General features: G+C 34.0%; 1 long non-coding RNA gene across 1 annotated transcript; it reads left to right on the top strand.

The window, feature by feature from the left end:
- The first annotated feature begins 336 nt into the window (after positions 1-336).
- Positions 337-6,329, top strand: LOC149774439 (uncharacterized). Its single transcript, XR_016416826.1, has 3 exons — positions 337-442; positions 651-702; positions 5,567-6,329. It is a non-coding gene; the product is annotated as an uncharacterized LOC149774439 (long non-coding RNA).
- The last annotated feature ends 17,044 nt before the right edge of the window (positions 6,330-23,373 follow it).

The raw sequence follows: 23,373 nt of genomic DNA, 5'->3' as shown, positions 1-23,373 counted from the left end.
AACATACAACATAGCTGTTTATATCAATTATTCTTAATAGCAGTCAACTTAAAGGAAATTATATTGGGATGAGACAGAACATCTGATACATTTTGAAGATAAAACAGGCAACGACTTTTATTATTTGACTTGAAATGATAAAGTTATGTTATAAACTATAATATCAGCACATTTTCTTGTGGGCATTATAATCTCTCTCGATCTTTCAAAGCTTACTAGTTCATGTTCTCGGGACATTATTTGGGTATGTACTGTATATACCTTTATACAAAGGTCTCGATCCCAATCTCGTCATTGTTTAATGTTTATCGTGACCATGACAACTCATATGACCATATATAACAGAGGGGATTCCACTGGTTGTCAGATGCGGGATAATCGTCGCAGATTATCTTTAGTTTGCATTGGGTCTCTACTTTAGTCAGCTCGCTTCCTTGCTAAGGTACATGAGATGTTATTTAAATATTTTTCTTTTGTAATTAAGTGATATTTAATTATAATTCCTTCGGCTTAATCATATTGTTTTCGAATATTTTACAACACATCATATTCAGTTTTAAAGACGGGGTCATATTTCGTAAGATGTTATTCTATATAGTTTCATTCTGCAAGGTATTTTTTCTTAAAGTTTCCTATTCACTCTCTTTCAGATGAGGCTGTCTCTGGTGATTTGCACACTTGCAATTATCTTCATATTCAATGGTAAGTTATAATTTGCCATTCTCGCTGAAGACATTCACTTTTTTGATAAGACAATTCCCATGATAAATAATTAGGTACACTGTATCAGTGTTCGTATAGGGTGATGCAAATTTCCGTTGTTCCCCAAGTCCCACAACATGTCCACGTGACCACCTTTGAACCTGTTTTAAGCTATACATATTGCATTATACAACTGCTGAGTAACAGTGTTACTTGATTGCATGGATATTTTTCTACGTAGTTTAAAACAATAAAAAAGCAATATATACATACAAACCAGAAGTGGTGTGTTTATCCAGAAGCATGTAAAACGGGCTTGATTCGGACAAAAAAATACAATAAATAAAGATAAAATTGTCTTAGGCGGGATCCAAGCTAGAGACATTTGGTGTAAATGTCGATAACTCTACCAAATGATCTAATCTGTTAACATGATTATATGTTCGGGCATTTCTTATGAACATATTCAATATCTCGTGTGAAAGTCACATTTTAGGACACATTCGGGAATAAATACGTCTGTATTTCGCCTTTTTATTATTACTTATAATTTTAAATCTAAATATATTTGAACATGGAGAGTTAGAATGGATTTTTTTTTCGTTAGCTATCAAGAGTGTATTGAACCTGTGAATTTCCTGATCATTAGATACCTTTTTAAGGAGTTATACAACATGAACGACTAACCTGATAATCTTTAGTCATAAAGATACAAGACATTATAGAGTATGTTAAAGAAATATATTTTCGCTCAGCTGCAGCGATCTTTCTGAACCACAGGTAGTGTCAACCTTATATCTGGAGTAGTACGTTAATGTCGTTGATTCTATATATAATAATTTTACTACTATGTTGCCATACTTTAAAACCACATCATTGTTCACCTATTTGTTAACTTGACATTTTTTAAAAAGAGCAAAATCATCACAAAACTATATACTCTTTTTGCAACAAATCACTTTTCCTAGTAGGCAATCCTTTCTGTTAAAACTTATTTTAGAAATCAAATCATTCACTTTTTTAAGTTTTCTAATTTAATAAAGGAACATAAATATACGTCCATGAAATTATTTTTTATTAATGGAACATTAAGACACTTTACGTCCTTTTACAACATGGAAACATTAGTACATTCTATTAGTTTTGAATACATTTTCTCCTACCCACTAATCTATGCACAAGTTGCCCATTTCATTTTTAAGCCCATATTTTATTGAATAGTGTGGCCTAATCAATTCCTGTAATGAACAACATTGACGTATAATACAAAGAATCATTTGTTATCTTGCCATCTTTGTCCTTCTTATCGTCATGATTTGCTTCAGCACGTACATATTTCATCCTCTTAGTCCACTCTCAACAATAGATATGTCATTGTCTCAACCATAGACATGTCACTGTCAGTCAATAGGTTAAAGTGCAACACCTGATATCCTTATCACGTGCTAACCCATGACCATCTTAATAATGAAAAGGTCAAAGTTTCATGTTGTTTTGTGTGTGTGTGTGTGTGTGTGTGTGCGTGATTTGGATTTTTAACGTAGCTTTAACAATGTTTCAGTCACATCGCTACGATGTCTGCAGTGTGAGAGTTTATAGGGATGTCTAGCAATGCGACATCATGCCGCAGACATGTAGCATGATGTTCCACCCAGTCACATTATCCTGACACCAGGTCGACCAGTCATAACACTAACCTCTTAATGCTGAGTCCCAAGCAAGGCAGCTGTTAGTACCATTTTTGTAAGTCTTTGGTATGACTCGGCCGGGGATCGAAACCACGACCTCCCGCATCCGAGGCGGACGTTGTAACTACTAGGCCACCGGGGCGTTTTGTTTTTGTATTGCTAAATTACACTAACATGTGAAATAGCATCCGTTGTCCTTTCGGTATCTTATAGACATGAAGATTTCCAAATCTCTGTAGGAAAAAAAGTTCCCTGTCAACCTGAGTATTATTATTATTTGATACGTTCGAATCGTGTAGTTTGTCATAAATCTTTCCTTTGCGTTCTATGACTGTTTTATATAACGTTCAAAATATATGTATTTACATGAGTCTAAACGTTTCCTGATATACTTAAACCGCATTTTTGCCAACTATTTCAATCTTTCTATAACACTTCATCGCTCTAAGCTTTAGCCAATTGTTCAAACTCTACTACGAATCTAAAGCAGTTAACAAGCTTGGCGTTCCTTCTAGCTTTGGTACTTTTTTCTGTTATAAACCTTTAAACTGAAATCCTTACTGAATGAAGCATATTTTTCATTTCTATTTGGAATGAATATTTACTACGTCATCATCTTAACCACTATTTTAAAGAACAAATGATTGTCTAAACAAAACAAGATATGAATCAAGCTAGATATATACTTTGAATATTTGTAATTAAAATTACAACTCTTTCGTGTTGGACCATTGTATTTACCTGTTAAGTGACCGTGTTCACAATCTAGACAATTTTTCTAATTATTGTTTTGTTCTCACTGATCTCAATTATATACGAATTATAATATCTATCATCTTTCAAAAAAACGAGGTTTTGCATACATTGGTCTTAATTCCGCACATGTAAATATTGCAATATTTCCTAACGAAGTGCTCCATACTGTACATATATGTACTGAACTAATCTGAGGTATATATAAATAAAATGAGGAATATGTATGGTTGTTTTGCATTTTACTGTTAACAATTTGCAGGACCCTCTCTATTCACCCTGTGCGTTTACCCATGGGGCACCTCTAATACGTCGACAATGCACGCATCCTACTTCTGTCACAATTATACGTTCTTAAATTGCATTTTATTAGATAAGACGTTTTCTTATTGGCATTGGCATTTTTGTTTAAGTTATTGTTATTTAGTCTTGATGGAATATGTGCAGGTGCGTGTAGCCAAGGCGATGGGTGCCGTTTTCCCGCGGACGTGGGTTCGAATCTCCGCATAGTACGAATTAAAAATTCTCTAACCTGTTTACTGTTATCGAGCATTCTCAAATATAATTCATGGATAGTACTATCCGTTCTGTCTCATAACATTAATAATTCTCTCTCTTTCTCTCATTTTCTCTCATTCTCTCTCTTTCATACGTATCAAAGACAGTATCCCGGACAGTTATGATCAAATAAATATATGTATCTAAACTGTATATTGATGGTATTTTTTTTTTCATTGTTAGTTTGGATTTCAAACATAGATTCCATATAATGACAGAAACGCCAAATTATAGCAAGTTTTCCTCTTCTAAACCCGTTCAGGCTGATGTATATAGGATTTTTATACCAGTGGTTGTCGTGTATGTGCAATGTTAAATACTCAGTCTTGTCATATTTCTGTATCCTTTCGACTGTTTCTTGATAGGTTTCGTAACTTTCGTCACACAGAGCTTTTACAGAACCAACTTGTCAAATTTTACGATGCCACAGAATCTTTCTTATACATGATCCGTAACCTCTTGTGCATGCACGTAATAATTAAATTTAATTTTAGCTAAAACATACTAGAATTATATCGACTTAATAATAGTCTTCTTAGGTACGTAGTAAATATCGCTGACATGTAAATATAACACAGGTCATTTCCAAGAAATACGCAAATTCATAACTTAAAGAAAGGTAAAATAATAAACTCGTATATACTCGTAATTTTTATACTATGTTTGGCCTGCTCTGTTGCTGCATAATGCAAAAGCACTGAACCGTTCCGGTGGCCTAGTGGTTAGAGCATCCGCCTCGGATGCGGGAGGTCGTGGGTACTATCCCCGGCCGAGTCATACCAAAGACTTACAAAAATGGTACTAACAGCTGCCTCGCTTGGCGTTCAGCATTAAGAGGTTAGTGTTAGGACTGGTCGGCCTGGTGTCAGGATAATGTGACTGGGTTTGACATGTCTGCGGCATGATGCTCCTGTGCTAGATATCACTATAAACTGCCACACTGCAGACATCGTAGCGATATGACTGAAAAAGTGTTAAAGCTACGTTAAAAATGAAAATCACATCACACATCACGCAAAAGCATTGCACAGTCCAAGGAAAAAGAAAGGTATGCCATTGAGATCTACTTGTGCCGTTGGTAAATTGTATTCTCCAAGATATACACACTATCCATCTTTCGTCAGTGTACAAAAAACAGGGATACTAGTCTAAATTTAGCTTCGTCTTGACGCCTACGGCGAAGAGAAAGTCATCTGAACTATGGCCCCTATTGCATGCGATAAGGTTCATAACCACGTGTACACATAGGAAAACCGGTTACCTGTCCTTGACTAGGATACATTATGTCTCGTATACAGCATCAGGCTAGGGAAAACTTATACTAGAGAAACATGGTTGTTAATTTCAAATGTGAAATCACAATTTATTCCAATAATTTCAATGTGCTCTAAGCTACTTCTTTGAACCGCGCAGTGGAACATCATACACATTGTATTTTGCTGTCCACTGATAGTCATTCGTCAGAGGTATTAGATTTTAGTTCCTCAAGCGCGTTTCTCCTGAGGGGGGTTTAATGTAAAACATATGTTGGATTCTCTTACCTCGCTTCCCAGTACTCCAGCATATATCTTCGTTTTGTATTTAATCTACAGTGGTAATGTTTTATGTCATCGATTCATTTAATCTTGTAATAATTGGTAACAAATGATTAGCTATGTATTTGTCCAGATTTCAATGACATGAATCGATTTAAATTATTATTGCTTTTTGACACTATTCTGCCATCAATCTAATGATGTAAAGGAAACATACATATACTTAAACTGACACACACACACACACACACATTTATATATTGATCAATCATCTATGATGATTTGTCCGAGATCTTAATAAAATGTTCTGTACCTTTCATTGTAATTCAGAAGTGACCGGAACGCTGGCAGGAGATACATCGATAACAACAGCTGCAACTAATACTACAACACAGAAAAGTGGAACTATATCTGTAGCCACAGGAAGTGCACATCTTATGCTGTTCCTCATTATGCCTCTGGTGCTAATCGTGTTGAAATAGAAATACGGTTTAATGTCCCAGTCCCCCCTGTACCCCGGAAATTATATTTATCAAGAAATATGTAGAAATTTACTTCTACAACTCTGTCTAAATCAGAAAAATTATAATTGCAACCTAACCTTTTACTTGTCTTACTGAAGATGCAAACAAGATAAATCAACCAAGCAGCAAATAATACTTTTTTGATTTGACATATATTAATGAATATGTGCAAACGTTATCAGCAGAGAAACGATATTTTATTGGATAATGCAAAATAATGGAAATATTACACGTTCTTTCCTCTGATTTAATGATCTAATTACCATATAGATTTGTTTACGTAAATGGACACTATAATTTACCCGTGAAGAACATAACCAGCTGCAATATCTTTTGTTTGGAGAACTATAATGCATTATTGCAAAAGGTATGCAATTTACTACATATTTGGAATATTTAGTGATACTGTTGGCATTACTTGTTGCATTACTTGTTGGCATTACTTATTGCATACTGTAAGCTTAACTTTAATTTAACACACACACGTACACACATGGGCTTGGCACGCTGATATGTTGTACTTCATCAAACGAAACCCACGAATACCAATAAATTAATTTTTCAAACCATTTTTAGTGTTGTCTCACTATAGGTAAATTATATAATTATTGGCAACAACCAAGCTTACTGAATACCACAATTGTCGTCGAAGAAAAATCTTCTTTTGACTTGTTCATCACTTTCAATATCCAGTCAAATACCCAATCGTTTTGAGGATCTGCACCAGAAATCGCTAAACATAGCATTATGACTGCAATACAGTAACATGAAAAACTCATATGTCATATACATATGTAATTATGTAATATATGGAAAGACAGAGTCTCTCTCTCTTCATATATATATATATATATATATATATATATATATATATATATATATATATATATATATATATATATATATATATATGAAGAGAGAAAAAAAATTTTGGTGTCAGAACTGGGGGTCAAATAAAAAATGTGGGGGTCAAAAAATATACTAACAAATTTTCACCTGACTCATACTTTTTCAGCTTGAAATAGGATATTGCAACATGCACACCATACTCTCGCTCCCTCTCTCTCTAAACATACAAATAAACCAGCATGCACAATTAACAAACAGATGCATTGTCCATTGAAAGAATAATTTTATTAGTACATTTTTCTTTTAAAATAGTACTTTTAATAGTCTTCATATAATCTTTTTGAAGCAATATTATAGACCAACACATTACATATAAGCCAATGCAAAAAGCCTAATAAATCTTTTTAACCAAACGGCAGTTAATTTACTGTTTGTCATAAAATGTGCACTATCATCGGTTTCATTGTACTTCGTCCTAGAACACATTTATCCAAAAATCAAATCGGCTGATGATTCATCTTGTTTCTAATAAGTTACACTTGAACTTTAAGATCTTTCTTTTATTGCAGCAAAGTTAAAAACCAACAAAATCTGCAATGACCCCTAGACAGTGTAATCCAAATAAACACATTTCTCTCGGCAAGTTTACTAATTTATTTGTTGTGAAATAATGTCTTGGGTTGTAATGTGTTCTCCAGATATCTTGTGGCGAACGAGGGCAGATTGTTTTAAAATTCTTAAACCCTGTCACGAAAGGATTATTCACTTTTGCAGTCTTCGCGATTAGAAGTCACACCGGTAATCCTAACGGATGTGCCGTATTCCAGTCAAGGGAATTATTTTCTCCATTGTTCATTAAGTTAGATCCACAGTTACTCTTTTGCGGTGTGCTTCTTTCACTTTCTTTGCTAATGATTCTTAGTGGAGATCACTTTCTAGTGCAACAAGCATTGATGTTAAACATCAAGATGACATCTTGCTGAGCAAGATGGAAATCGCGCGAGTACTCGCGAGATTAGAGGAAGATACTCCGTCATAACAATGCCTATGCTAGTCTGGTTCCTTATTTTGTATCTTCCCTTCGTTGTAATCCGCTATGCTAATAGAGGAACGCAAAACAGGGAGTAAACAAAGCTGGAAACTAGTCAATACATATGCTCGAAGTATACACGATGCCACCCCTCGTCCTATGCATTGAATATTAAATAAATCCTGATCACATCATAGAGGGGAATCCTTTGCGTCAGAAAAACCCGCACGGCAACAAAATGTGTGCGTCAATTTTCTCCAGCGTGCGTCCCTGACGCACAAATGTGCCTAAAGGGAAATACTGTTAATAAATTAGACATATCTTTAAACGGTTGTTATGGAAAGGGGATGTAGTAAGGAAATGAATGCTATAATGCTATAATCAAATTAGTTTCGACTGTTAAGTTAGCGTGAACGAAAACAAATATATACAACATGTACAGGAACATTATATGACAGGTTTTGGACATGCCGGGATAATGCTATTGTTTGAAAATAAATGTTTCGGCTTGTTGTTATCAGCATTAGTTAAAAATTCATTATATAACAAGTTGTGTCTATTTAAAGAATCTGACGGTGAGTGAACAGCTTGCGAACACTTCGTCTTTAACTCTGTCGATATCGAAACAGTTCGATCACAATTATTTGATTTTAGTGACCATACTCAATATGAAACGTTGCAATAACACATCCGAACTAAACCATACTAAACTTTAATTAATTCGCACTATGACTCCACGATATTCAGATTTTTCAATTTGGTCAGACAGTAATTTATTCTGACCATTATAATTGCTGTTGCTAACCCGATTTATTCTACTTCTCTGTTCAATACGTTGTATAATTATTTCATTATTAATATTAGGTTCGCACTGCACACATTAAAGATTTGTACTGGCTCGGACTGACGAGTGGCAGAGCAAGTCTGTGCAGCATGTTGACAACACCGCTGGAAGGTAGTCATTAAACTCGAACTTTCATTATCGAGCTATTGTTTTAATAATAATTTTTAAATTTGTACGGAAAATTTGTTGTGGAAATATTACTTTCTCAGTTTCAAATTACTTATCTAGAACATCCCAGTTTTCAAGAATATTTTATTTCTTTACAAAAATGACACACATTGAAAGTATCTACAATAATTCCTCACAAGTAACGCTACACATAATTGTGATCATTTGCAGAGGCATTGAGAACAGAAACATTGATATGTATGGTGTACATCTACAATATCTATGAACTAAGACAACAATGTCAGCACTTGTTTCCAGCTGTTTCTACACGAAACAATTAAATCTATCATGACAATGAGGTTGTAGATTCTTCACCTTTCAATCAAGTTCCTTACGGGATTAATCCTATCACACAGGAATGTTTGCAAAAAGAGAAAATTAGTACTTGCTCGTGAATAATTTGATACAACCAAGTAATAGTGCCTGGAAATCACCATGAATTAATTTGCCTAAATTAGAATATATATTATGCATGTGTACGGATGTACAGAAAAATTAACAATGTCTCCAAAGCAAAATAATTTCCAATGCCAAGAATAGATGGCTGCATAGACAAAACTTTGAATACAAATAAGTTTGCCCTTTTAAAAGGATTCTAGCAAATTATGCTCACTGAAAAGCAATATCGGCATTTGCAACTCCAGATAAACTTTATCAGTATAAAGTGATAACGTTTGGTAGAAAAAATTCTTCACCAACCTTCCAGGGTTTAATGTACAGACTAACAGCTGGTCTACATAATTGTGAAGCTTATATCGATTGCATGATCATCTGCTACCGTACATGGAAATACCATTTTAGACCCATTCCGAAACTGATTGATCATCTCCGCGATACAGTTTCAAAATTAATTTCGAAGTGAGTTTTGTCGTGCTCAAATTAAGGTCAGGGCTATCCCTCACTTCCATGTACCTGTTAGTAAATGACGAATGATGCGAGCTTTGGGTATTGATGGATATTATCGGAAATTGTGCTCACATTTTCCCTTAATTGTTAAACAACTGAACGATTTGTTGAGTACGACATCAAAGTTTCACTGATCTAAAAATGTCAGAAGGCTTTTACTAAATTAAATGCCTTACCGAGGAGAGCACCAGTTCTTTTATCGCTAACTTTCAGTCAATTGTTTAACATATTTGTCGATGCAAGAAGTCCGTGATTAAGTATATTGCTGTTTCATGACTACGTAAATGGTGTGGATCATCCAGTGTACTATTTTTCTAAAAGATCAAGGAGCACCAGAGAAATTATTCCACAATCGAGAAGTAATGTTTGGCTTTGATATTGGCTTTTCAACACTTTGAACTATTATTAGTTCAACTCTTTTACCGACTATTGTATTCAGTGATCACACATCCTCCTTTCTTCATTAACGAAATGAAAAACAGAAACGCGATTTTTAAGATGAGTTTATTGTTGCAGCAATACAACATTTAGATTAGCTACATCGAGGAAAAAGGAATGCGAGTACACTCTCACGTGTATGGAAATAATAATGTGCAAAGCTTTATTGCATAAATCTTTATTTTCGTGAGGATGGGAGGTGTTAAGTATATTTAATTTGTATTGTATGCTTGACCTTTGTCCATAATTGAGGTTATGAGTTTGGGCCTACCTGACTAATGTCATTTTGTTAAAAGTTGTTTACCAATATTTAAGTTCAAGATCTAGACTTTATTACAAAATTTGGTTACAATTTGGACACATCAGAATATTCAATATTCGGACTCATTCGGAAAACTCTTTACTTTAGAACATGTAATAGATTTGTCAGGGTCATTTGAAATATAAATCGTATTGAAAGTTGTTCTTAAAGTTTCCTTTTGTAACTTAGACAAGAAATATATTTGCTGATATGAATAAAGTTGCTGGTTTCTCTTCTTTCTGTACTTAGTCAAACACCATTGAGTCGTAAACATATTTCTAGCATTGCCCGAGGGAAAAGCTAAATATATTGCTTTATTGCACGTATAATGTTCAGTGTATTTTAAACAGTATAAATTAGCATTATACAGAAAACCCAAAAGTGATGGGTTTATCTAGAAGCATGTGACACGAATTAATAATACAAATCAAACTGAGCTTGATTCGGAAAAATTATTACGACAGGTAGAAAGAAAAATATAAGCAGATCTGAACTAGAGACGTTTGGTATAAACACCAAGCATTCAACCATCTGATCTAAACTGAAGACAAGATTAAATGTTGGCAAGTTCTTAAAAATATATGAATTATAAGTGTGAAATTGACATTTTCGTAGACGCTCTGGAAGACATGTTTCGAACAGGTCGCTCTCATTAATTCTTGAAGTCAATATGAACGACACTTGTTTGTTAAGAGTCTTTGGAGCTAAATTTTCTATTGTGCTCGTGAGTAAATATATTTAAAAAAGATTTAGAACTCTCTGTGAAATCTCAAGATTACAGACAATATCGCTCCTAATCGATTCCATAAGCAGTAAGGAAATCAACGAAATCACTTTTAAAGACATTTGGAGTTCAATTAAGCAAAATATCTTAACAACAGTTTGCATTCTTTACATTTATTTTATGGTTTTAAGATTCGATTTCTTCTGGAACAAACCAGCATAACGTGCCATCAAGAGAGTTTTGATCATCTGAATTATTTCAGCCAGATATACCAATGACAAACTAAAGAATATAATTTCATCAAGAAATTGCAATTTGTGGTGTTACAGCTTGTTAGGCACATTTCACTCAGCTGTGTGCAGCGACCTTTCTGAGAAACAGGCATTGTCAACCTTACAAGGAAGGTCTTACGTATGTCGCTAATTATATATGTAATTGTTATCCTGCTATATTGCTTAACACGACATGTCAAACCTATTTGCATACTTGACCTTTATTGAAATCGAGAAAAAACAAGATTATATACTGTTCGCATCAAAGCACCTTTCTAAAGAATCAACCCTTTCTGTTAAAACATTTTAGAAATAACAGCATCAACGATTTTCAGTTTTTTACACAAAGGAACGTTAAGGAACCATTCTTCCACGGAGTTAATGTTAGCGTTTCCTCTAACAACACCGAACTATTAGGACATTCATGTGACTTTTGCTAATTAATAGCAACAGCAGTATGAAATATGGAATTAACATTTGTATGTAATTGAGCAAGTGAAAAGTTTCAATTTTCTGATGAAGAAGCTCGCCCTATAATTACTTAAAAAGAAAATATATATAGCACATTGTACAATACAAATATTTGCACCAGAATTGTAATACGATTCCATGCTATCCAAAACGGTAATAAAAGAAACCATTTATGAAAAATGTGAATGAACTACCGTTGATTGCATTTGTATATGTAGCCAACTATTTAATTAGTGTTTGAGTAGTCTTACTTTGCAACGCGTGACATCAGATAGAACACAATAGATTATTCAACAAATCAATCTAGGTCATTTATTAACTATATAACTTTATTAATTAATTACTCTGTTATTGTTGATGAGACGATTCTACTATCAAAACCAAAGATATAAACTAAATATACATATTTCAAAACTGACAAGCATGTTTTCCAAATAACCTATTAAAATGTTATCTGCCTGTAATTTGTTCAGATGTGATGGCAACTCCGGCACCAGATACAACGTTGGTAATCCAGCAAAATATGGGGCCATGTATGTAGCCATAGGAGGTGGACATCTGATCCTGTTCATTATGATATCTCTGGAGCTCATCATGTTGAAGCAGAAATTACCTGGTCTTTTTTGTCAGTTTAAGACTGTGTATTCCATATAAAAGTATTTCTAAAGAACTATGTCGAAATTTACTATTTTTAATCTTCTTTTAACAAATCTTTCACTCGAACATTCCATCTTTTGCACTATTCATTTAAATTGGTCAATACTTTTAAAGACCTAGACCAGAGTTATATATATATATATATATATATATATATATATATATATATATATATATCTATATCTATATCTATATCTATATATATATATATATATATATATATATATATATATATATATATACATGTTTGTGTGTGTGTGTGTTTGTTATTCGAAACTCGAAACGGTTGTTATTGAAAGGGAGGTTAAGATGAACCAAGATAAATACATATATGATGAATCGGAGAAGGCATTTTCGATTTGTAAAATTGTAGGAGAGATTTTGTCCATGAATGATTGGACCATGCGTAATTTTGAGAATAATTAATTCCTTTTGTTAAAATCAGCCATATTTTAAATTCAATCAATATAGAACAAGCTCTGTTTATTAAAAGAATCTTACGGTGAAAGCAGCTCTTCAAACATTTTGTTTTCAACTGTATGAATATCATAACAGTGAAAGGTTGACTCATTTTGAAATCTTGCCACAACACATCCAAACTAAAGCATGATAAACCGAGATTCACATATAAAATTATTTCGCACTATGACACCAAACTACTGGTCTTTTATAAGGCGGTTTCTGGCACAAAGCCTATTTTCGAACTTGGACGACGTCATGATTTCCCTCCCTACTTATCACCTTGGATTAGTCCAAATGAATACGAAAACAACTTTGCTGCGGTAACAGCGTCGATTTCATCATTGTTTACCTAACCCGAGAACCTATCATGCAAATAATTATCGTCATCGAACAAAATAGGGCTGATCCAAAAACTCCCCTCATACAAGACTACTGCGAATTTTGCTTTATATTTTACACAAATGTTTACTTTATATATTTTTTATATTCACATACAATTTTACACAACCACTTGTCGAGATATCTTTAACGTATCAGCTTTTGCTATTACATATCTCATCATCATGTCAAAACAAGTACAGATTAAACTTCCCACTGATGAGATAACCAGGTTCTATCCTATTGATAATATATCCATGTCACATGATTTGTTTTTAATTTGTCATCCACTGTGATCTTTGTGCATTTATATTGTGACATTTGATTGTAAAGATTATCGATATCATCAAAAAGTGAGTATGTGATCAAAAAAGCAATTTTACTACAATACTCTGAATTGTGTGTGCTAACCAGAAAGAGCGTTATCTTAATTCTTCTTTTACAATGCGGGCTGTATTTTTCATTGTTAAGCATAATCGTCATATGCTTGCCACAGTAAAAGAATTCGTTTCATCTTCCACGTAGTAATGTCTACTGTAATATCTTCCATAGTATATATTTCACACAATTTCTTTACCGAGTATCGTGTTTTGTATTGCACAGTAAATCGTCTTTAGCTCATGTATCACTTCTAACACAATATACGTCTCACCTCTTAGATAAGCTCGACGCTGATTAAGAATTTTATTGTATATAGCTATTCATATTTAACATTACGAATTTTATTGTATGTAGCTAATTATATTTTACATTACGAATTTTATTGTATGTAGCTAATGATATTTTAAAAGAAGTATTTTTTTCTCTTATTGAGGCTCTATCATTTATTTATTCTGATAATACAATACTTGCCCCTGACACTATCAGGAGTAATGCATTTAACATTCCGGCCGCTGATGCAATTCCAGTTGTTGTTAGTAAGATTAGAATGTAACTCAGCACGCCTATTGTTTTACTATAACGTTTCCTGGTTCGTATGACGCAGTAACGTTTTTTATGACAATATTTGTAGTATTTGATCAGTTCGTCCTTGTCATTGTCTGAGACACCTGATGAGATATGATTGAAATTAATAATCTATTTCTTTTCATTATGAAACTGTTTCAGTTATTATTTAAATTGACGTAGTGAAGGTATTTTCAGAAGTGGCTTTATCAACCATAGCAATGCGTTTGCTATTAATAGGATCAGTAATAAATTCTCTGAACTTAACATACACTTCAGGTTGGATATCATTATATCTGGTATCTGTTAAAACTTTACGATCTGAAAATGAAAACGAAGTATCAAAAATTGTTGGTATTTCAGCAATATCATTGACTCTGTCATGATAAATATCTTCTGCTTCATCGATTTAACTAACCACATAACCTAACTAGCCCCGTGTACAATTTGTAAGTACAGGATATTGCCTGAGAATTGATATGTTGTTGCAAGACTCAAAAGACCACGAATATCTGCTACTTCTATATTTATGTCATTAACGGAGAGGTGTAGGTATCCAACAATCAACTCTTTTACATTTTTGTATTTTGCGTCTGTCAGTAACTTTCCAGCTTCCTTCTTAGAGAGCCTATTGATAAAAACAATTGTTTTCATTTTATACCTATACGTATGATATAATGGGCTGGAAAACTCTGAGTGGGATGCCAACACCCGGGTACGATACCTATCAGAGAGGGCCAGTAAACATAAAACATATTTACTCAACAACTAAATAAATATTTAGTGGAAGTTCAGACAGAAAGCAGGTGAGCTTCTGAAAGCAACCGTAATATGATTCGCAGTTTTACGAAGGATACATGCTTAGGACATTCGAATACGATAGTAAGTAACTAAAACATGACATTTTGTCATTTATGTTTATGTTGCATTTTCTCATTCGAAATTTTTCTGACAGCTGGATCTGGCACAAATGTTTTGAAACACCCCACTTTGACATCGAGTTGCCATACGTGACAAGTGTCAAATGTGGGATTAAAGAATCAAAACTATAATTATATTTGCATTATTCGCTCTTTATTTGAGACATATACAAACGTTTGTTTAAATAAAAAGATTATATTTTTAAGTATTTGGGCAGCGCAAATGTTTTAGAATTATGATTATGAATACTATGTTCTACAGTTGTAATATCGTCAAGCTCCTGATAAGATATATCTCGTTCAACACCATCACATAACTCAATCATATGCTCAGTTTCTGATATTGCGTTTAGTGCAGTACTAATGTGTTATATGTTATACTTTTTATCACCGGTGAAAGAGTCTATTACTAGATACCCTGTTGTTAGCCGAGTAATTTTGAGCTTATATTTTCCATTTCTGTTTATTACAATAATTAATATATTGCACGCGAAATATTCTACTTGTAACAAATGTATATTTAAGCTTACAATTTTTTTAAAAAAACTTTGTATTTTCTTGTTTCAGCAAGCTTATCAAGCTCATCACAAGTCTTTTTTCAGTCGCTCTTTCTCTGGCTTTTTACAATGATGATATTGCGTTTGTACAAGGTTAGATTTGTCAATCGTAAAATAAGTTCTATATTTTGCTGAATCAACGTATTTTCAACAATTTTTCAATTTTTAATCGCCGTTCCTAATAGTCACTTACCGGTCAGTATTTGTTAATTATATCGCAGTCTCTGATCACGTATTTCAGTTAAGGGCCTCTCATTCCTTTAACTCTGTCAAAGTTGTCGATGTTTTCTTTTAAACCGGGTGAATTTAAAGTTATTGTTTTCACTTGAGCAATTATGTTTGTTGTTCTTGCTTCCTCAGCACTCTTTGGGTCTATCTGATCAACATTGGCTATTTCGATCTCCGTTTACAGGTTTAGCATAAAATTATAAAACTCTTTTGCTACTCTGATTATAATGACATTAATTCGTTAACTGTGTATGTCTGAAACATCCTCAAAACTTGATATGGACCCTCAGAGATGTTAACTTAAATCCGGAAATACGAGTACTTGTTTGATGTTACTGCAAGATCAAGGATACATTGGTGAAAGTATTGACGTGGCCAATAAATATCCTATACATATCAGTTCACATTTAGTCGACGTGGGAATTGAAATTTCCATATCGCTACGGCCGCTGGACAGTGTATTTTGATCCAAAAGTTGATTTGATTCTCCGTTTCTGATCCACTCTAACCCGTCCGATATAAGGCTGTTAAACGCAAGCACATGACCTGGATTTTTTTCCGATAACTTGATGATGTTGCAACAAAACCCCAACGACTATATATAGCTTCAGCCAGATATGACCAACACTATTTTAGCTCGTTTGGATCTACCACCAATCGCAAGCGACTGTGCAACAACACTATCTTCCTACTGTTTATTCACAAGATCAAATGCAGTAGCAGGTACATACGTAGAAGTTATCTTGCTGAATCATAATTGTAATTGTGTCTCTCGCTTTTTTGAGATAAGCGGCATCCGTATCAGGTATTGTACTTGCTGATGCTGCACTTATTTCAGCGTCCACGTACTGTTTATTTGTAAGATGCGTTATAAGTTGTTATTTTCTTAGCGCCCATATCTAACATACCTGTCATCGTATCACCGGATTGTATTACAAAAAATATCCTTGATAAACATTACATTAGATACAAAATCGTTACTCATCAACGTTGTATTACAAGCCGCGTATTAAATATTAATTTATCGCCCATATTTAAATTTCCGGCCATTGTCTTATCAATTAACGACAACTTGTTATTATCGACAGCACTAAGCTTTTCATGACGTATTGCTTGTGAATGATTTATGTTAGAAGGAGGTTATTGGGTTTTAAGATTTAATTTTTCCCCATTCATATTGATATTTCCAGTAATTTTTCTACCTCTCAATGACACGTTGCTATTATCGATCCCCTTAAGTTACAACTTGTGTGTTATCTGCGTTGATAGGCGGATATGTTGTTTTAAGGCCTAACACTTCCTGACCTGACATACTTAAATAACCTGCCATTGTGTCTCCAGATTTTTTGAGATAAGTTGTTATGTCTGCGCCATCTACAGGGGTTGTAGTTTATTCTTATGTTATGCTCTCAATTAATGTACAAATTTTTTTGTAATAGCTCATTCTTATTTCTTACCGCACGATAACATTTAACTTTGACCGCCTGATAAATTTAACTTTGACCGCCCGATAAATGTTTGTGAATACCTATTGTAGAGTGAGCATAATTAACTTTGATACGGAGCATTAATGAAACTTCAACACAACCATCACCATTCCAGATTGTCATTATCTGATAGTAGGACAAACTGGATCAGGCAAAACTAACTTTCTGATGAATCTGTTGCTTAAAGACGTCTTAAAATAAGACAAATCTGATTTGCTTAGCGCGTATAACGAAAAATTAAAAAATTAACTACGCATTGGTATGATATATTTATCATAAAACAACCTGAAGTTCTGATACCATTTGCCGAGCTAGCATAAAATAATTCTGTTTGATGACATCCCATTAAGCAACAGCGAAATGGATAAGATAAAATCTTATTTTTAACTGTCGCGAAAAAGAAAATGTAATGCATTTTATCTGGCACAATATTTTTATAACGTCGATCGATTTATCAGGTGAATACAGATTGTTTATTTTGCTGGACTCGACAACAATGGCGTACAAACTATAAGACGAGAACAATTTGCTGAGCTTTATGTGAAGCAACTGACGGGATGCTTGCGTCGAAGCAGCCTGCTGCTCAGGGAATTTCTTTTTATTTGATAAGCTAGCACGAGATCTAAATAGCATGTTCAGATGTGGAATAGACATGTTTTTGGACAGTAAAAATTAATCTAACAGATACTTATAAAAATGGACGCAAAACGATTAGAAGTTCTAAAGATTTTTTTTTTTTGCAAGGATAGCAGCCTTTAAGAAAAAAGTTGAACAGGAACGTCAAGGTAATCAACAGACTGTAGAAGAAACTGGTAAACGTTTTAGACCATTTACTGAAGTTTACTTGGCAAACAACTAGATTTTTCTGTTGTATCACCTGAAGATAAAAAAAAAAATATTGGAGGGAGGATTACTTGGTATACTTGAAGAAGAACAGAAGAAAGTTATTGGGAGAGTAGGCGATTCAGCTGCACGAGAAGCAGAAATTATACAACATATTAATGAGCAGAACAGAAAAGCAGAAGTAATTTATTGAAAAAGTAGATGAAGAAAAATTAATTAATTATTATCAGAGTCATGTTAATGATGAAACAAAATATAATTTATACGATCAATTTGAGGACAATTTTATTTCTAAAAAATTATTTCCTCTTAACAAAGTGAGAACCGGGCCTCTTAATAAAAATTTGGAAGTTCTTAAAGATCTAAAGGAAATGACAGAAGGATTAGATATTGCTAAATCTATTATAAATAACGCAAACACATCTTAAGGGGCTGGTGAGGCTTGTAATACGATACGAATGCTACCATTGCTGATATTTACACGAAAGTGTCTCAAAATACTTAGAGATGTGTTTCAGGTAATGAAGCACGACATAATTTTAAGACTATGACTAAAAAAACTGTTGATGCTGGAAAAGTACAAATGGTAGTTAAAGGGGTCAAAATCTTTAACTCTCAATCTGAAATGGTTAATTGACTGATGCTATTAATCTCACCAAACGAAGCCGGAAAGTTAAGCACAGAAATCGACAGCAAAATGGTTGATATTTGAGATAATCTTTCTAACATCCGACGAATACTATATTTTACATAGTGATCTTATCACAGCGAATTAATTCGCGGCGATTTGATTTATTAACCGCAAAGCACACCAAATTTTATCTGTCAGATAAAAAAAAATGTTATCAACTACATTACTGCTTGACTCATCTCAGACTATGGCGGACAGTGCAAACGTTTCTATATTTTGCAGCCTACTTTTTGAACTTTACTGCGATGATCAATAGGACTAGTATCAGCTACAGCATAGTACTCAATGGCAAATGTTAAAGCTAAAATCAATGATGATTTTACATTTAGAGTAAGAAAAGAAGGTGTTGTCGACTGGAAGTATGTTAAGATACCACAAGGGGCATACAACGTTACAGATCTCATCAGAAGAATAAAATATGTTATAACAACTAGCAGCAGCGGTATCCCATCATTTTGGGCTCATTTCAAGCGATAATATATCGCGATCAAGAGTAACACTAAATAAAAACAACCTGTTCATCGATCTCAGTAAACAAGATACAATCGGATCATTACTTGGATTCAGTAAACAACAGCATGGATCTGCAACAGTTGCAACAATACCTTATGTTAGTGCATTATCTGTCAGCATCACAGAAATAAACACAATTTTAATAAACCGCTCTATTGTAACTGGACCGCATTCAGCACGAGGTAGCCAAGGATAACCAATTTATTCCTTTAGTACTGACGTTCCGCCATGTTCACTAATGCAACTAAATCCAAGACAGATAATCTACAGTCCTGTCAGTGTCGAAATTCAAATATCACTTATCACAACGACGCTGGAATTGTATTATCTGCATCTGCAATCAGTTAGCTAGCTGACAACATTCAATTTTATCAGACAGTTTTGTATAACAAAATGAAAGAACGAAGAGGTACATCAGTAGGACACAATATTGATGAAAAATCCATGTGCGGAATGCCTGTCACTTTGCCAAGAGCACCTATTGCAAGCGATAGGCCTATAGCACATGGAATTTATAAATATCACCGACATCAGAAAATACTAAGGCGTCACTAAATGATTAGAATATTAGTAACTAAAACACGACCTCAAACCGCGTCGCGGATTGTTGATGTTGCCGCGTTTTAGTGTAAAACGCTGGGGATTTCATCCATCAATTAGAAGATATAAAATGTCGAAGAAAATATACGTTGACCGGACCGAGGAAATTACGACAGATAACAACATAACTTGAATACGTTGAGTATCTGGACGACAATTCAAACGAGCCTGAAAAGCAGGGCATCAGGACGGTTAATATACACGATGTAAATATGTTTCTATTACCACATGAAGCAGTAATTGAAGTACGTGGAAGTATAAGAACAGCAACAGGTCGTTACATTGCCGCTAATGATCAAGTATCAATCGTGAATTACGACTGGAGTTTGTTCAAAAGCGCAAGATATCATCTAGCTAATCAAACTGTAGAAGATACTTATATGTACTTGCAAATAGCAAATACACTTCTTAACGTTGTGTCGTTCAGCGGTGATTACTCTCGATCTTTTACAGCAAATATGATGTGGTTTAAAGATACTGGAGTTGGAAACACAGTTTCAATCGAGTTTGTTTATTTTGATACACTTGATGTTGGAGCTGTTGGAGCTGATGCAGCTACAAGAGCAGTCACAGTAAGATATTTTAATATCGCAAACTCCACTACATTTGGAATTACTGCACCAGCTGCACATGCAAATGCAGATGTTATAAGCAGTTCGCTGATAGCTGCTTATAATTTTCTTTGCATTACTCCTCCTGGAGCCGTGGGTGATTGAGCTGCAATGTTAGCAGTATCAAATAGTATAATAAATAAAACTGTTGTTCAAAATCAACCATATAATAAGCGTAACGCTAAACCACGAAAATTTGCCGATAACTCAAGAAAAATAAATATAAGACCTAATAATGTTTCCTACTTTAAATATTTTCAGCTTGTTTTATGTTTTCTAATTTCATGGTGGTTGTTGTTTGCAATCATTATATATGATTTTTTTTATTTCTTATGTTTTAGGTGTTTAATGTTTGAAAGCGCTTAGAGCTACTAAAGATTTGGTGCTATACAAAGTCCTCATTATTATTATTATTATTATTATTATTATTATTATTATTATTAATACTATCATGTTTAAATGACAATTATGATGCAGCTTAGCACAATATTTGGACTTTGAAACGACTATAATAATGGATTTCGCGGTATAAAATATACGTTTATACTTGCACGAGCTGATCAAAGCGATTGTTTTATGAGAACTGTTGCTGTTGCTGGTACAGCTCCTGGTAATGCTGTTAATAATTTTCAGTTTGTAATTTTAAGACTAGCGCTGTGGATGCCACGAGTGGTTCCATCTGTCGATATAACAATCGAACCTGAGGCGAAGTTGACTACGTTTACCAAGAAATTGTATTTCATGCAAAATAAAACTTATCAAACAGCATCACCAAATTCGACTGATAAAATATGGCTGATAACATCAACGCCAAGCGAGCGGTTACCAGGACACATATTTATCGTGTTTCAGCGACAAGACATACTTAATAATCGACTAGAAAACGATTCTGTATTTAACAGTCCAGGTTTCAAACGAATATTTGTCAGATTAAATATTTAACATTATCCTAACAAGCAATCGAATACAACTTTGCAGCTAATGCTGCAGCATTAGCTATAGAAATATATCTCGTGCTTACATCTATCTTATGGAAGCAATGCAAAAGTATCAGGATTCTAAAAGTGGATCTCCAATTTCACTCCAAGAGTTTAGGAAACTTTATCCGATATTTTACTTTGACGTATGAAAACACTCTGAACGAGCTATTGGATCAACCTGTGATATGGAGATTATATGGACATTGGGAGGGATTCCAGGAGCTGTTAATTATTACACTTATGTGCCAATTGTATCTGATAGATTCATTACAATCGATTCTATCATGGGCAGAATGACTATCCAAGTGTGAGCAATACAATTTGTATCAGACAAGCGGTAGAATGTATTGATTTTTCTAGAAAGTATCACTAACCAGGTGTGTGAGGTGTTCGGAACTTGAAGTGCTTTGCACTCTAAAGCAAGAGTGTATTGATTTTCTAGGCTGCAGCGGAATTTACTGATTTTCTAACAAAAGGCAAAATGACGGCGGTATGATTTTTTTTACTAAAAAGAAAATAAAATACATAGAAGATATATTATACACGAGATAAACGTATCGCCGGGACAAGTTTGAAAACTAACATAAGCTATCATTAAACGACAGTTAGTTTCATTGAAGACAGACTTCGGAAAGCTTGGCGTTCTGCCAGCAAAACTTACACTAAAGCAAAGAAAAATCAATACAATACGAGTGCAAAAACCGTTTTGAATTTATTAGCAGTACAAGTTACTGCAATGGCTCGAAGTAAAGAAAAAAGTGTTGGTTTTCTGGAACCTGCAGTAGCAAGTATTGTAAAAACGGTACTACCGAAATTAGCGCCAGTACTAGGAATATTAGAAATAGCTGGACGTCGTATACAATATCCAGAGCAACTAAAAAGGCTCTTTCCGGTGACGGTATCAAACAGTAATCTAGTGATTTTGTCTAACAATTAAATTAAGCAATGCCTGGGAAACGTAAAACAGCAACGAAACAGCAAAGAATAAAATGAAAAGTGGTCTAATTGATTCATAGGGCCATTGCTAGCCGGAAAACGGGAACGTTTACTTACGAATACGACGTGGGAGAAAACTAATGCTACCTGGTACCCGCCGTTAAACAACTTTAAGATTCTACATAAACTGAAAGATATCAACGAATTTATCGGAGTATTTTCAAAAGATGAACTCAGATCGCTAGTGGTCCAATCAACACAAGGAGAGCTCCACTCTCTGCCAACAGCTGCAGCAAGCTGTATAATAAATATTAAAAATTTTAATGATGGATCTGGTACACATTGGGTAGCACTTTGCAACAACAAATTGTTTTATTAGTTTGGTCTACCTCGGAGTATTGTTATCAAACAGTATGTGCTATCATCGAATAAATACAAAAAAATAATTACTCTTCTAATCAACTTCAGTCAGTTGGAACAAATTGCAGCTTGTGGATATTGTTGTCAAACAAATGTCAGGGATACAAGCATCCCCGAGTGCGAAGCAGTCCGCTTGAGGTATGGGTGATTATCTGAAATTTATAATAAAGTTTACAAATAAACCAAGTTTGGAAAGCGACAAAAATGGCACTTTTATCTAACATAGCAGTATAGAAAAATGACTACGTATTGCCTGAAGTGCAGAAGTAAAACAGTAAACACAAAAGAACATATGGAAACAACTAAAAATAACAGACTAATACTGAAAAGTGTTTGTGGTAATCAACGAGCTGTAATCTGATATAGCTTAGATATTCATAAG

This window comes from Sinohyriopsis cumingii, unplaced genomic scaffold (assembly GCF_028554795.1).
Source record: "Sinohyriopsis cumingii isolate HCF-2022 unplaced genomic scaffold, ASM2855479v2 utg000229l, whole genome shotgun sequence".
Taxonomy (NCBI): domain Eukaryota; kingdom Metazoa; phylum Mollusca; class Bivalvia; order Unionida; family Unionidae; genus Sinohyriopsis; species Sinohyriopsis cumingii.
This window is presented reverse-complemented; position numbering and strand designations above follow the sequence as displayed.